Here is an 8,464-nt window from a genome sequence, read left to right as displayed (position 1 = left end):
CCTTGTTTTCTGGGGGCTTATTATTTCTTTTAGCCCCCGTTTGGAAATTGATTCGTGAGGCCACCATAGTATGGTGTATTACCGCCGATATGGTACGTGGCCTTTGGGAGTTGACATACTCCGCCATTTCTTCGGTTAAGCCCGCACAAAATTGTTGCTTTTGCTCTCCAAAATCCAACTTTGTAAAGACAGTGGCTTTGAGTTGTAGGTCCCAAAACTTGTCTACATATTTGTGGATGGATTCATTGGGAGAGATCTTTAAGCTTCGCCATTCCGTGAGTACTTTGTCTTTGGCATCGGTGGCCAAAAACTGCTTCATAATGGAAGCTCTTAAATCTTTCCATGTTCGTGGAGCTTCACCGTTGGCTCATAAGCTAGACCACCATTGCCTGGCAGACTTTTGAAAGTGCATAGCTACATAGCGTAGCTTAGAGGACTCTGTGAATCCCTCGTCTCCAAACGCAGCATCAAATTGTTGGATAAAGGCCAATAATTTGTCCGTAGCACCAAAGGTACCATCATAGGTAAGGAAAGAGATGCTCTTCCCTCCCTCTTTGACTTTCTTCAGCTTGGATGACCTCTTCCATGCAGCATAGGATTTCCTATGGCCTCTTCTTTTTGATGGTTCAAAGGTTGCACCATCACCTTCTTCAGAAGGTGAAGAAGGTGGAGAAGAGGGTGACCTCTTTCTCGCCTTTTTCTTGTCTTGATCTTTTTTGTCTTCACCATCACTTTCATAAGAGGAAGAGGATGAAGAAGATAGAGAAGAGGGTGTCCTCTTTCTCGCCTTTTTTTTCTCTTGATTTTTATCATCCCTCTTTGAATTATGGTGTGGAGAAGAGTGTGATGGTCTTCTCCGCTTTGGTGGTGATGGAGAGCGTTTAGCCCGCCGTCTTCGTGGAGCCATATCCGTCGAGGTGGCGGGAGACTCACTTCTTTCTCGTTCCTGCGGTGGAGGCTCTTGAGTTCTCCTTTGGGAAGGAGATGCATCATCAAGAAGTAAATTCTTGAGCCCTTCGTACGGATTCTCTTCTTCTTCCTGAATCGGAGAGAGACCTCTTTTGGGAGTCTCACAAGGAGGCTTCCTAGGTGTTCTCTCGTCATGGTGATGAGCTTGGAGAATCCCGTGAGCACGGAGCTGCCGTTGCACTTCGCTTTGGAGAGATGGATTGCCCATAGCTTGTTGAAGCCTAGAAACAAGATAGTTAACAAGCATTGAAGCATCATTAGTAGCTTGCTCATGAGAAAAATCAAAGTTATCAACATTAATTTCACTCTCTTTACTATTGTCAGCCATTCTAACAACTTTTTAGGTGTACTTTGGCACTTCAATCCCTAGTTGCTACTCCTCTTTACCCTTTTAGAAAAAGCACTCAAGCTACTGTACCCGCGGCTCAAATACCATTAATTCCAAGGAATAGAAGAGAGGGTCTTTCTACACCAAAACAACACCGGCTCCTGTCAAGCTTCTAATAGCTCAATAGTGGTTAAGCCGTAGGCAAGCCCCGTTGGATTCCACTATTAAGACCATAGCTCTCGACGGTGATGCCCCGTTAACTGCACAAAGGCAGGCGCACTGCAAGGCTGAAAAATCCCTATTCTACTTACTCACAAGCAATTAATAATACCAACCATTTATAGCTAGCTTGAGGACCTCCCTTCTTGAGCAAGAAAAGAGAAACCTTGTGCTCTGATACCAATGTAACATTTAATGGTCTAAAAACTTATGTGTAGCGGAAATTAGCATGAACATAGTGGGCATTTCATTATAATAGATTCCTAATGAGAATTACAAGAGTGCTTGGGTGGAGAGAGCAACATAAAGCATAACACCTAGTTAGATAGCATCAACAATACTTTCAAAAGAGAGAGAAATTAAGCTATTGACAACAGTTGAGGACCGGATTAAAGCCAAGAGTGTGTCGATGTAGGCTTCTATCTCAAAAGCTTGGAGTAGGTGATGAGCTCTCCATTAAATCTTGGCAAGAGATAGTTTTCTCTTTCTTTACACATGAGATTATGTGAGTGTGTGTGTGATAATGCCTTGCAAAAATCAGCCCCCTCTCTCTCTTGGGCAAGCCCTCTTGCTATTTGCTCTTGCAGGCTCCCCATTGGACCTCCCCAAGTCAAGCCAATGGCTATTAAGCAGCATAAGTGATAGCCTTCTGACATGTGTCCCCCTTTCCCCTTTTGTGAGAGCTTTAGGTAATTTAATAATTAAAATAAACTCTCATTGGACCCCTTTGCCTCCTGGCCAATAGGAATCATGCAAGCAATTGGGATCCTGAATGCTCATTGGTTCTTTTATTAAGTGTTTTTTAAATTAATTACACTAGATTTACTCTAGCCGAATTCTCATTGGTCCACCTCCAAGGCCATCCAATAGGAATTGGGCATACCTTGTGGGCATCTGGGCTAGGGAGCTGACATGTGTCCCTAATTCCTTTTGTGCAAAGGGAGCCTGTGTGTGTGTGTGTGACTTTCTCTCCCATCCCCTAGAAGAAGGGCTCGCCCCCTCCCATGTAGGGATATGCAAAGACTTTTTAGTTACACATAAAGCATCCAATTTCCCCTAGGGTTGACCTTTGGACACAACCTTTGAATTTTGGAACCTTAGCATTTTGGAAGTCTTAATGGGCTGAACCTTAGGGTCTTTTTAGCCCATTGTTGCACATGGATCTTCTGCAGATGCCCCCCCCTTTGGATCCCTATTTTCCCTCCTTTGGATCCCTACTGTGGCCGGTCTGCTAGCTTAACCAATATTCTAGCTTTCTCTCCCCTGGAACTTCCCCACATTAAATGATCAGTTTAATATGAGAAAATCATTTAGGAGAATTAGATATTGATTATTATGACATGTGGACATAATGCAACAAATTGAGGCCATGAGATATCAAAACCCTTACCTCTCATGGCTTCCAACAAGTTGTATGGAGCCATACCATGTCCAAGAGGGAAGTCTTGGAGATTGATACGACATCGAGTGCTCTTGGTTTCCTTGGTCTCCTTTGACTTCTTCTCTCATCCATGATCACTTTGTGATGTGACTCCTTCTTTCTCCTTACCTTTTTCATGGCCACACTTAATGCCATTTTCTTCCATGTCCACCTCATTGGAATTTTTCACTTCTACCACATGCACATTTGGGTCTGGCAAAGGTGGAACTCCTTCCACTCCTCGTGGAGATGGTCTTGCTCCATTTGGCCTTTGTAGAAGCCGTGGTTTTTGACAAGTTCCTTCACCTGCATTCATCACTGGGTAATTCAAGTGAGGTCCCCATGGCTCCTCACGGGGCCAAGGACAATTATAAATCCCATGTCTAGACTCTCCACAATTCCAACATTGCAAGACTCTCCTAGGCCGTGGTGGATCTCTCTCTTCTGACTTCTCAATCATTCTAGACGTTACCTTAGGAATCTCTCTAGATGTTGATGCTTGAAATTTTCCCTTAGGTCTAGGACCCTCTATTGGAACCTCTCCTCTTAGACACTTGAGTTTCCTATACTTCTCAATAGCCCTAGTTTCAGCTGTATCAAAGGTAGAAAGTGCACCCGCCTCAACTTTTATCTTGAGTGTGGGAAAGAGACTGGCTATGAACCTCTCCTTCTCTAGTAACTTTGCACCATCACCAGGGTTAGTAACATTTCTCACCCATACAGCCCAAAGACGTAGAAACTTTTGTTTATACATGTAGTAGTCATCTAAGCCTTTTTGTTTGTGAGAAACAATGTCTTGCCATAGCTTTTGAGTGTTTTGGGGATCAAAGAAGTATCTCTTGAAATGATTCACAACTTCCGTGTAATTCCCTTTAACTTCCTCAGGCAAAGAGTCAGACCAAGTGCTAGCATCTTTCCTAAGGACCACCTCAAACATTTCTACAGGTTCTTGATCAGTTACTATCCTCTTGATATGGCAAGACATCTTGAAATTCGCTAAAAATAATTCTGCATCCTCTCCAGGCTCTCCAAAGAAAAGAGGATATCCGGACATTTGGCGTTGGGCTTCCATTGAATCAATTTCAAAGTGACAACACGTTTTTGTTTTCTTCCTTAGAAATATTTTCACACTAATTTTTTCTAAATTGCAATCTATTCTACAACAAAATAAAAATATACACATCAAAAACATTTGGCGCCGTTGCCGGGGACGATGCCCTACGCTAGTGTAATTGTGGCATAAACAAATGCGTTCCCTCACTAATTTCACTACTAATTTTACTTGTGTGTTTATGTTTTTGTGGATTTTGAGTGTGTGTGCATGAAGCGTTGTTCATAATTCCCTAATGTGTGACTGTATCTTGCCATTTGTGTGTTTACACACTCTAATTTCTCACTAACCCCGTGTTAATTTGACTATTTTTTGCTAATGTACTAATTTGTTATGAAGGATTGGAGCATTCGACCATTCAATTGATCTTCAACGGAAAGGTAATTAAGGTGATATTCTCAACCTCCCTAGAATCTATAGATGTGTAGAGATATGTAGAGATCCCACCATGATGCAATGTAATGCTATGCTATGTTGATGCAATGTAATGTAATGCAATGTGGATTGAAAATTCTGTGATTTTTCGTTTTCACGCCGTCGTAATGCGCAAATTTTTAAGAATTGGTGGCGTATGATTTTACAAGTCTCAATTGCTAATTGGTGATTGTAGGTTGCTAATTGAGTGACTAATTGAGTTAATTGCATGCTTGGATGGTCAATTTCAAGTTTGTGTGCACTAAGATCAAGTGTGTGCGCATTTTAATTGAGTGTGTGTATGCTAATTTTAGGTGTGTGTGCACTATTTTGCCTATGTTTGAGCACCTAGAGATCAATGTGTGCGTTATGACTTTTCAATTGTGATGATTGATATGTGTTGTGCTCATGCCAACTAATGATTTTTGAAGTCACATTGCAAATCCGGAAAATTTAACCCTTTTGTGTACACACCTAAAGATTGGTAAAAACTGGCAACTTTTTAGTGTGTGTGTCTAAAAAGTGTTTAATTTGCATGGTTAAATGATGTGTGTAATGAATAAAAGCTGCTTTTATGTCCTCAAAACAGAGATTTTCACACTCTAATTGCGTCATTTTTGGACCTAATTCTGTCGGGAATTTTGCCGGTATAATTGCCTAGTCTTGATTTTATTGATTAAATTCTTGGGCAATTGAATTGATGAGATTTTTGCAATCTCATTTGGCTACACTATTCCTCAATGTGTGGAGAATTCATAGAAATGTTTTGGATATTTTGCGGATAATGCTTGCAATTTTTTGGATTTTCGGGTGATTTTATGCGTTTCAGCTATTTTTTGACATAAATTCGGCTTTTTTTCGGTTCCCAAACGTGCCTTTTGGCGCATGGACTTTAATCCTCGTCAAATAGAGCTTTACGTCTCTTGGGATAGTTTCCTACAATGCTAAAATAATCGCTTGCATCGTCGTTCTTGTGCTTTGTGACGTGTGAACCCACCCTTACACACACAGCACACAGTTCATTAAGCTATAAGAAAAAAAAAGGGACCCTCTTTTCTCTCTTTATCTCTTTTCTCAACGGGCTGTGGAGCCTTTTGTCTTTTGTCTTTCTGCCTTTTTTTGTGTCATTGACTTCTGTATTGATTCATTTCATTTTGTTTCAATTTCATTTTCTTTCCCTTCAAATTTCGTTTTCTTTTTTTTCTCACTTTCATTTCATTAATTTGTATATTAACAAAAAAAACACAAAGAAAAAACACATAAAAACAATAAAAAAACCCAATTAAAAAAGCAAAAAAAGAGTTATAAAATTATTAAAAAATAGAAAACTCATAAAAAATAATAAAAGGGATGAGAAAATTTGATAAAAAAATAAAAAGAAATTAAAAATCATAAAATCACAGAAAGAAATATAAAATCATAAAAAAACAAGAGTTTAAAAAATTTTAAAACCTCTTAGAAAGTTCTTAAAAGATTTAAAAATTCACAAATAATAAAAAACATAAAAAAATCATGCAAAAATAAAAATAGAAAAAATCCAAAAATTCACAAAAATAGTGAAAAACTCAAAAAGATCACGGAAAATTCATAAACTAACCGAAAAACACAAAAAATCACAGAAAATTCTAAAATTCACGAAAATTTTTGAAAAAGTCACAAATTTACAGAAAAATCATAAAAAATCAAACCTTTTTTTAAAAATCATAAAAATAGAAAAAAAATGAAGAAAATTCAAAATTTCACAAAAAAATAGAAAAATAAAAAGAAAGTTGTCGGAAGTGCCAAAAAAATCAAAAAGAGATAGAACGAACTAGAAAGCGTAAAAAAAGCGAAAGAACAGCCGAAAAAATTACACCGCAAAGCGGATCAGATCAGCATGAAGAAGCGAGAAATCGAGCAACTCGAAGCAATTGAGCGGCAGCCAAGTTTTAAAAATTTTACATGCTAGAAATTGGCTAGTGCGAGTAATTACGCTGCAAATTGAGCTTCTCATCGGACGAATAGGGGCACAACGCACATGAGATTGTAGATTAGGCTAGTACGAGTAGCAGAAATTCTGCTAATTGATACCAAAATCTGTTAGGAGATAGTTTTTACAAACCAGTCAACATGAACTCAAATCGAGCTGAGAGTTCAAGTATAGCAGGACAAACTAGTAGCAGTGGCAACACATGCACAGCTATAACCGACCAGATGTTACAGCTATATGGCTACAATGGAGATAAAGTCTTGTACATAGATTCAGAAGGCCATAGATATCTAATGAGTAGTAAAAGCAGCACAGAAGCCAAGATCTTATTGATCACAGTAAAGCCAGATTCAGAAAACTCCCAGATGTTCACTAACTTGAGTGGAGCCAGGTATTGCAAGCTCAAAGATGAAGTGCAGATAAAGGTGCAAAAAATCAACCCAAGTATTTATCCAAAAATCTGCACAAGTTCGCAAAATATACATTTAGTGCATATGCAATCAGGGTCATTGTACATGGATTAAAGTGGTCAGATCTATAGTCGAGAGCCACTAATGGAAGATCCAACAGATTAATCGATAGAAGCAAATCTAATTGGAAAACCAAGCCAAAGACAGTACAGAGGTCATGATGAAGCAGTCTACAGCTTGATGCTCACTGTTCTGAAAGAAAATGCCAACAACGTGGCAAGCATAGAAGAAGAAACTTCTCAGCAAGAGTTTGACATGACACAGCCAGTTGAAATACCACCAGTCATGGCATATTGCTCAAATTGTGGACGAAAAGGTAGACATTTTTTCTTAAGATTGTCCAAGAAATCTAGATAAGAACACACCAACTGCCAGCAAGGAAGGTACATAGCAAATTGGAAATGAGAATCTCAATGTAAGTGCATTTAACTCATCAACTTTAATGAAATCAGATGATTCTGCATTAAAATTAGAAGCACCAGTGAAAGCATTGCAAGTTCAAAATCAACATAAAGATGCACAGGCACTTGAAAAGCTTAAAATTAATTCTTTGAACAACAAATTCTTGCATGAATTTAGTCAAGGTGTCGAGATATCACCAAAGGTTGAAAAGACTGGTAGGTTTGCAAATGATTCTGCATCCACTGCCACAAGTGTGCAATCATTCGCGAGTCTAAGGGACACATTAAAAAAAATGATGTTAGCATTGTATGGCACACATAAGTTATATGCACACTATGTAGACCAAAAATGAAAACTGTACAAAAAAGATCAACCAGTGTTTGAATGGCCCACATACTAGCTCATAGAAGTACGTCCAGTGATAGATCAGAAAGGATGGTTCATTTTAGATGAAAGAATCTATTATATCCCATCCTCTCTAGAGCTGAAGAATATTACCCGGGTGAACCCAAAAATATGTTCAGAGCCAAACTCTCCTCCATTGGAAGTCAAGCTTTGATGTTGTGACCAAACGAGCATATACTTTGACCAAAACAGTCGTAGATATAGATGAGAGTCTAGCATCTATGATGCCTTGGGTTTTGAAACCATAGAAGCTCATATCATAGAAGACCCATGGGATAGACAATATCAAGGCAATGACAATGCTATCTACAACTTGACTTGGGGAATAATTTGTCATGTTTCTTGAAGATACATAGGAAACTATGTGGAAGGTTCATAGATGACAAACATCAACAATGCTACCCTAAGTGTACCTTCACAGTCCCAAAAGGTGAGACTAAACCAGAGCCAAACAATTTTGAACTCTTATAATGAAGCAGGCTATAGTGATCACCCTAGGAAGGGGGGGAGCTGTAAATCCATCAAGCTCAGCTTATGTATCAGGAAATGCTACACTAGTTAGAAGCCCTAGAGCTTCTAGCCAACAGACCTCTTCAAAGCAAAAACCATTGAAAGATCATATGGTTGTTGGAAGTTTCCAATTGACTAAGGTTCCCTCAAAATCTGGAGACAAATGCTTATATGAAGATCATCAGGGACAAAAGTTTTAGCTGATCTCCACAAGCCAAAGTCAAAAGCCGACAAGTCCAATAGTGTT

The sequence above is a fragment of the Adiantum capillus-veneris genome, chromosome 14, assembly GCF_014529385.1.
Source record: "Adiantum capillus-veneris isolate H3 chromosome 14, ASM1452938v2, whole genome shotgun sequence".
In the NCBI taxonomy this organism is placed as follows: domain Eukaryota; kingdom Viridiplantae; phylum Streptophyta; class Polypodiopsida; order Polypodiales; family Pteridaceae; genus Adiantum; species Adiantum capillus-veneris.
This window is presented reverse-complemented; position numbering follows the sequence as displayed.